Source organism: Sorghum bicolor, chromosome 2 (assembly GCF_000003195.3).
Source record: "Sorghum bicolor cultivar BTx623 chromosome 2, Sorghum_bicolor_NCBIv3, whole genome shotgun sequence".
Classification (NCBI taxonomy): domain Eukaryota; kingdom Viridiplantae; phylum Streptophyta; class Magnoliopsida; order Poales; family Poaceae; genus Sorghum; species Sorghum bicolor.
The window spans coordinates 50,723,898-50,733,431 of NC_012871.2; positions in this window are offsets into that span (position 1 = coordinate 50,723,898).

Consider the following 9,534-nt stretch of genomic DNA (forward strand, 5'->3'; position numbering starts at 1 on the left):
AGTTAGCCATGACGTGCTCATCCCCTGCCGCTGATCGGACGGCGATTTCATAGAGGGTGATCCAGTTCTCTGGATTTTCCTTGCCGTCGTATTTTTTAAGTTTTTCGAGCTTAAAATTGCGGGGCCACACGACCTGGCGGAGGTGTGAGGAGAATTGTCTTAGGCCCGGAGGACCGTGCGTTGCATCGTACTCGATGCGGCGCAGGTTTTCGTGGACTGCTCTCTCTGCGGCGCGCCTGTTGATGCGGTCCCGGGCGTCTTTGGGAGGGATGTCGTGGCGGAGATCCCTGTGCTGGTTTACTTCTTGGCCGCGTACGTGGTTCTGCTTGCGGCGACCGTCGGCGTCCCGACCACCATCGTCGCGCCGTGAGTCCCCTCGACGGTTGTCGGGGGAGCGGCTGCGGTGACGCCCGCCGGGAGGCGGTGAGGCCCGGCTACGATTAGTCTGGTCAGAGGCGGCTCCCGTATAAGAGACGTCCTGGACTTTCTTGAGCAGAGTGGCTGTCTGTCCCATTGCAGCGATCAGGTGTGCTCGGATGCTGGTCCGGACTCCCTGGCATTCGGGGGTGTCAGGGAGCCGATCTAGGTTAGCCATGGCGACAGCCACGTTGGCGCTTGGCGTTTTGTAGACTGGCTGGTCCCCGACCATGTCAAAGGCATCGTTGAGATTATTTGGTGGCATTTGCTGTTGCTCGTCTGCGCGTCGTCGGGCGCGATCGGCGTTGCGCTGTTCGCGGAGTTGCCTCTGGTCATCTGTTTCTCCATCAACGACCGGTTCGTCGGCGCTGACATTGAACACAATGTCCCCTCGCCGGGGGGGAAATATCGGGAATCGGTCGAAACCCGGAGGGTGTGAAGGAAAATCCAGGTCGTAGTCCTCGTCCTCGGTGTTTATAACCTCGGTGGGGACGGAACCGGTGCTTGAGTTGGTGCTGGAAACCTGGCCGTCCCGTAGTTCTCGGATTGTCACCATGTTGACGTAGTGACGATCGTTCCTTGTCGGCAACCAACCCGCATTGCTGAAAACGGATTGGGTGTGCTGTGAGTAAACAGAGGCCGAGTTGTTCAGGCCGCAAGGATAATCTTCCTTCTTGAGCTCGACGGATCGTCCTGAGGGTGTTGAGGTTATCGTCAGAGACGTTCCCAGCCGTTCGTGTGTGGCGACACGAGTTGGCCGGCGGGATTTGAAAAAATCCGCTGGAGCAGCTTGGTTGGGCCGACGCAGAACTCCGTCCACTAGTTGGGAAACTTCGAGTAGCTTGGAGTCAGCGCGATCAAGCGCTTGGAGAAGGTCCGAGCAGTCGATCTTCTTTCCCTTGTAGAGTGTGAACGGTGGTCGGGCGCTCGGTGCCGTCACGCGTGTGGTCGGAGACGGCGTGATCTCAGATTGGATCTGGATCTCTTTCGAAACCGTGGTCGTGAGGCCGCCGCTGCACGTCGTCCACGTGATCTGGCCGACGGTGAACGTGAGGCCTTCGGGCACGGTCGCGGAAGCTGGGATCGTGACCATCTTGTTCGCCGGAAAAGTTGCACGCACACCCCCTACCTGGCGCGCCACTGTCGACGAAAGCTGGTCGGCAGTCTACCTTGGGGTATACCCACGGTAGTAGTTTATCGGTAGACGGTGCGCGAAGTACGAACTCGATGGTGACGCAAGACACGGACAAGCTTTTTATCCAGGTTCGGCCGCCGAGTTGGCGTAATACCTACGTCCTGCGTTTGGTTGTATTGATTTGTGTTGAGAGAATATGATGTCCTAGGGGGGGTCCCTTGCCCCTCCTTATATAGTCTGGAGGGCAGGGTTACAGATCTGGAAACTAATCCTAGTCGGTTACAATTGCCATGGATAATTCGATATCAATTCCTATTCTAACCGACTAGAATCCTGCTTGATCTCCACATCTTGTTTCCTTGCGCGAAACTCCAGGTTGTCGGATCAAGCCTTGAACTCGTCTCGTAATGGGCCAAGCCTCCTAGACGAAGTCCAACCGCAAGGGTATAGGGGTTTATACCCCCACAGTATGCAGTACCACAATACTATATCTTTCAAAAGTTGGCTCATAATTCTTCTATGAATTATATGGGTATAAATAAGAGCAATATGCTTCATGTATAAATGACCACTTATTAGTTGTGCAAAACAAATAAAAATTATCTTCAGGATAATAAATCCTTTCAGAGGATTATGGGGTAAATAACTTACAATATTCAATATCTTCTAGATAGTGCATCAAACTTATATTTCTTGTTTAGTAGATTTTAAATTATATATTCTACAAATCTTCGGGATTTTGATTATACCACTAAACAATAAATCCAGTCTTGCATTTGGTATTTAGGGGATAATTCAATTACCAAAATCACCATTATTCTTATACCTTCTTTGGTATTTAGAGGATATCAAAACTTTATTGCTAGCTTTACAATATACACTTTCTGAGTGTTTGTATGATATCTTCATGATATTTAGAATTCCTCATTTTATTTCTTCTTGGGTTTATATTCACTTCAGGGATTAATGGTGTTTTTCAAGAATCGACTAGTAAATCCTTCATGGATTAAATCCTTCAAGGATGTTCTCATTTTTATTGAATAATATTTCTCTTCTATGAGAAATATTCTCTACTACATGAAGTTTATTATGTGATATACACAACGAGATAGTGTTATTCACTATAAAGTCATTCAATGACTACTCCTTCTAGGACATGCTCTTCTTGAGACTTCAATATTCATTCGGGAATATATTATTCTACCTTAGACTTCTTAATACTTAGTATGAGATTAAATTTTACATGTTGCGATTTCTTTTCTTCAGGAACTATATGGATTTTCCATATCCACTTACTAACTGCATATTTCATATTTATTCATTTTATTTGCCAGAGATATAGCAGAATATTTATTTCTTCTTAGTAGGAGATTCAACCTCAATTGCTTTCTTTATTGACCCGATATAATCGCTTCAAGCGACTTTGCCATGGACTTTGTTCCGGATCTAGGTTCTTATAAGAGAAATATTTGCAATTATAGAGGTAGTGTTGTCGACAACTATTATTTTCTCCTAATACTCCCACAATGTGAGAATATTCTATCTCTTTGTTATTTTCTAAATAAGAGATAATTTATTATTCTGCATACCCAACACTATGATGTGCGCGCTTAGTGTGTTGGATTTCATCTTCATGATGATCCTCTTCATGAGGTGCCTAACCTTCTTAATGAGGTGTTCTCTTCATGAGAATGGAGGAGTTTATTCTTATTTCATTTAACAAGTATACACTAAACTAGAATCCACAGGCGTCCCCATAGATTTTAGCTTCATAGTATACACATTTAATTTACTACTAGTCAACACAACTTCTTGTTTATAACTTCAAATTACTCCTCTCATATTCAAAAATATCTGGCTTATATGCTCTGCTTCATGCTTCACAAGAGCAAGTCAAACTATTGTTTGATTTAGTGCATGATACTATTCCTACTTCAAGCTTTAAGGAATATTTTCTCTTATGACCATTTTCCTTCCATAAAAATATTATTTGGCATTCAACATAGGCTTTCTCTCCCCCTAATGTCAATATTAGATCTTTAATAGCATACTTCAAAAGAAATACCCTATGATGGGCTTAAAATAATTCAAATTTATGTATCTCCAACTACAAGTAGAGGCCCATTCATATATGATATGATAAAATTTTATATGAAATATTCACGCACATATTTAAATATGGAGGTTATTATACATTATATGCAGTGAGCTAGAATTCATAAAGTGCACTTAAGAATGTGCAACATTCCTACAAAATCAAGGATGTTCTCCCCCTAATTTGCACATATCATAGTTTATTAAACTATTTTATTATCTGGCTTCTTTATTCTTTAGCCTAAAAAATTGATCCAAGTACTTATACATAAAAAAATGGACATTTCAAATGTATAAAATACGCAACATTCAAATTTACATGGAATTTCTTGAAGATTTTTTTAATTGCCATTAATGCAATATCCTCAAATGCCTTTTCTAATAAATCCCAAATCGTTTAGGCGTGTTATCCACCATCTTAATTCCACAATAATTCATCCCTTCAAATTGGGTTACTTCTCCATTTAGCTAATTTCAGATTAACTTACTCCCCCTGATTTTAAGCCGCTTGGCCATAGACCAATATATTGCTTATGTATGCAACACATGGAAAGCAAAATATTTCTTAGTTCAACAGGAACTATATAGACATAGCGTACTAGTTAGCCAATCTAATTATAGAAAGAGTGCAAGGTAGCTACTAGCTATAAATTTAGCTTCTTCTATGCTAATATCCATGCAGGAGTGGAGATACTTGTAGCTCGATGGGAGGACAACATGGTAATACACATTCAAGTGTAACGTGGAATGTTGGTATTCAATCCAACATAATAGATAACAACAAAATACAAAGCTACAGGCTTACATGCAATTAGTGCAATGTAGAGAAAATTAACATAGCCGGAAAAGTTACGACTATAACTTTAAGTCTTTATACATGCACTTAAAGATAGATTTAGGAAGGCTATGCCTGCTAAATATATATTATCCACATTTTCTTATGCCTTTACTTGAAATTCCTCCCCCTTTTCATGCCATAACTACTTCAAGTAGTAATATGCTTCATGCATCATCTATGATTAATCATTTCAAATGTTCCATAGAATTTAATCATACTTCTAGTATTCAATGGTTGTGGCATGAAATACACATGTCGCGTGTACTATTCAATATAAAGCAACATATTTGGGGTAGGACACAAACTTCTAGTTTTTTAAGCTGAAGTATTGAATACTTAGTTTATGGATTATACAATTTCTTGGCTAAATTGATCCTTCCGAGATCTGTTCATATGCTAGTATAGTCCAATCTGTTCATATACTATTAAGCTTAGCCTATAATTTTTATTTATATATGCTTAATATGCGTGTAATATAAATATATTATTGTATCAGCAAAACATGTATTGAAAAACCTATTATTATATATTATATATAAACAATAAACAGAACCGAAGAAGTGAACCAAAAAAAAAAGAAAAAGAAACCCTTTAACACCGGTTGGTAAAGGGTCCTGCAACGTGGCAGCCCTGGCAGGACCCTTTAACACCGGTTAACCGGTGTTAAAGGGGGGGCTTTAGCCCCGGTTAACGGAACCGGGACTAAAGGGTGGGCCTTTAGTCCCGGAAGGGCAGCACCGGCTCGGGAACCGGGGCAACAGGCCCTTCCCGACCGGTGCTAATGCCCGAACGTGTGGCAGTGTGTGCTTCTAGGAAATTCAATCTCTCTTCTACCTACATGGTAGTATTGCACAAAGAACGATAACCTTCATGGTTAATAAGGCTTCTTTGGGGATAAAATAATGCAAAACTTATTTAGATAGGCAAAATAAGCAATTTTTTATATGTGAAACATATAATTCTAATTCATTCCATATAAGATTGACACATATTACTGCAAGTAAAAACTGCAACTAAGAATATTAAATACTTGATATTAGTCTTCAAGCTAATAAAATAACCATTAACTCTTCTATGAGTTTATAAAATCCACTTAATTCAATAGGAATTAAAACTTAAAGCACTGCCACCATTAATACTTCTGGATAGTAATTTCAGAGACAATAAATATATAAGCACATAATTTAAGTTCTTCTTCTAGAGAAACATTAAAAATTCATTATCCATTCTTACATGTCTTAGCTTTGATGTTTGACATTTAGCAGCTTCATGCATGCTTTATTTCATAGTAGTGATATGTAATAATGATCCTTCTAGGAGTAAAATATAGGCATATCATATATCCTGGTTCAGAAAGCTGTCTAAAAATTCTAACTCAACTTCTATTTGAGTAATTTCTGATGATAAATTTAGATACTTTATGTATTACATTGCTCTTTGATATTCTATGTACAAGAGAAATTTCTTCGAGAATATTCACCGACAAAATTTTTATTTATCATCATGTCTTCTATGACATTTAATACAAAGCTTTGGGCCACAGTATTTATTTATGGAGCAACATATATATCTCATAGGATCATGTATAGCTCAATAATATGGGATATCTTCTAAAATTTCTCATGTATCCCACAAAGACCTTTGAGATTTACTATGGTGATATACTCATTCAGAAGAGCAATACCAGGAACTATAGTGCCTGAGTCTACTACACTTTAGTGGTAGTAGAGTATCCTACTAGGATTTAACAATGACCATTTATTATATAATTCTGTCATTCAAAACAAATCCAGAATATTCCTTCTTCATGAAGGTATGCGTATATATCATTATAACTGCAATCATTATATGCGTATAAGTTTATTTTGAGTAAACAAGTAGCAAGGTGCAAAAAGATAGTGGATGATTATACAAAATACTCTTAGAAGCATCCTAGCATTTTTAAGGATATAATCATGGTATATATGCTAATTTTCAAAATTAATACCAATCTTTCATTCATCCCAAAAAATTACTATGCTAGGAAAATTAAATATGAGCCTCTTAAAGGTGATAAGTCTAAGGTCTGCAGGATTTAGAGAGACCATAGGGACAATATATCATATACTATGTTTCTAACGTAATCATTTAAGATTAGTAGCAAGTACATGGTATAAAAATTCATTACAAAAAGTGCATCCAAGATAGAAAAAGGAGAATCCACACACAGGGCATGTATACGTCAAGATAAAATTCCAAAGCTCCCTAAAAAAACTTTGTGAAGTTCATGACGTCTTCCTTAAATAAGCACGCTTCTAGGTTACTTTTATTAATTTCTGATGAATTTGCTCGATCGTCTCAAACGCTTCTTGGTTCGGATCGGAGTATCGGACCATGCAAACTCAGCCAGCTAGAACCTGTATTCAGAAAACCCAAACCAAGTCTAGCACATTCAACCCGATCTCCTAGCCGTGCGGCGGCTATAAGCTGAACCGTGCACGCAGACTGCTAGAGCAAGCACGTTGCAAGCAACGAAGTCACGTTCCATGCTCAGCGGATGATGGTCAGATAGATGGGCATACTGCAATTTTGCTCGTCCACGTGAATATACGTGATGGTATAGTGTCATGCCATGTAGTGGCACTCGTGGTAGTTTAAAAGGAAGACGAAACTGTCACGATCTTCTAGGGCCATGGGAATTAATTGGGTATTAGCTTTGTGCCTCCCGACTGTTGATGAGGACGTCATACATATTGGTAGATTCTCGTTTAAAATTAGATCCATCCAATGTATTACAAATTGTAACATATTCGGTGACCATATGTTTCTGTGCAAATTTATCTTGTCAGCTTCCAAGCTGGCGACGCATCAGTGGATGGATGTTGAAATTTATGTGTCCACACTATTCATGTATGTATGGGTATATGTGTTTCGAGTATATGTACTTCCAGTATAATTCAACATGCATAATTTATAATTTAAGTATGCAGACCGGTTTGATGGCCGGCATAAGCAATTTGTAAGATATTTTTCATACCTTTTAAAGGATGCTAATTTGATCTACTTCACGTGCCACGTAGGGCAGTGGTTAGTAGATACATACCGCGTAGGGCTTTAGGCATTGTCGTAGATCTGCTTGCTTGATGACGATAGTCCATGTCGATGTAGCGCAGATTAGATCTAGGTAGAGGTAGCAGATCCGTTCCGCTAACAACGTCAGAATGTCGACGTCGTTGAAGTAGTCGCGGCAGGGATGTCTGCATGAGCGTCGACATTGAAGGTCGGCGGCGGCTTCAACGGCGATGTCGACGTAGAGCTTGTCGTGCTGATAACGTGTTATAAAACATGTTGCCAGCGGTTGGGACCTTTTCCTCTCCGTCTCTCGTAATCAACATAGTAGATAAAAGTAAAAGAACAAATAGACACAAGATAGGGAGACTATTCTTTATTCCTCTGAATATTGATGATTACAACATAGAGCTTCCACGTATATATAGTCCTGCCAAGGCCTAAGAGTTTTGGTAAGAGCCCACATACAAACGGACTAGGATTATGGTTCCTCCTTCTATTTTCCTTCTAGGATCAAGTCTGTATGTTTTACAACAAGCAGGACACCCGCTCTTCACTTTTTCTTTCTCATCTCTTCAGTCTTCTCCATACAACGGATTCTCGAACAAATTTCGCAAAGGGTTTTGCCGATCCATTCAACCCAACCCGTGAAATCAATTTTGCTTCGTCCCCCCCTCCCCCCCAATCAATATTCGGATATGTCTAGGGTTCCTCCTTACTCTATCCATAGCAGGGCCTTTCTTTGATGAAGCGTTGGTTTGTTTTCAAACTACTCGATATGTCTATCTTATCACTTCAGTGATTTCATTTCGCATGCCTATCACTCAGTTCCCTTTTGAAATATTCATCATACTTGTTCGATGCCCTCTTAGTTTCTTTCCGTTACCCCTATTGTTGATAAGTTACCATACCCACTAAAAATGGACATACTTATGACGACGGCGCCTCGTCCTGTCCGATTTGTTCACATAGATCTTCCCAGACGTTTTGTTATGCTGATTTACTAGTTCTATTATGTCACACCCTGGCATTTAAAATAAGACCAGAGTCGTCATATGTGTGCCCAGGAAGTCCACACATACAACAAAAGACTAGAAATATCAGAAACAATGTTATATATAGCGGAAAACATATTTATAATAACACTTACTAAACATCAGAGTACGCGGAAACAGTAGCTAAACTTCTTAGGCTCCAATCTTCTCAGGGACGGTTGACTGGGAGCTCCGTACGCCAAGCACTTCTGATAAGCCTCTAGAAAACTCCATAGCATCTATATCCTTCTTCTGAGCAGCACTTTACTACACACTGGGGTGTGGGGGAAATAGCAAGGGTGAGTTCATGTCGAACTCAACAAGTACAGGCGGAAAGTATAATGACATGCAAGGCTTAATCAAAGGAAAAGCTGACACTGTTTAACTGCAGGTGAGCTTTTAAGTTGGTAAACTTTTATTACAACTCTATTATTAAAACAACCTATTACTAAATATGGGTAAAGCATCCCAACCCTTAATTAGATGAAAGTATATTAACAATTTTATTAATCATCATTATAATTATTACCGAGGTAGCAACCTCAGATAGTAACTCGGGGTAGCAACCCCATTAAGGTCATGGGATAGCAATCCCAATTGAGAGCACAGGATAGCAATCCTGCCAACACGGAATAGCCATTCCGCCAAAGCACGAGGTAGCAACCTCAACCAAATTTCGCCACCAAGTATCCAGTGAATCCAATTTGCTCATCAAGTGAGGGTCTGGGCCGCTCGTGACCGTGAGCACGGCTGATATATCAGTTTTTCACTCTGCAGAGGTGTGCACGTTCACTCCAAGTCGTGATTCCCATTTGCCCGGGGTCGCGACTCCCCAAAACACTTCCAAGGTGAGCAGCCAGGGTTTCACTACGAGACCTTTCACAGGGTCCAACTAATAGGATGCCACTCGTAAGTTTTTGCCGGGGCGCGCGGCAGCCGTGCCCATAGCAATGGGACCCCGAACTGAC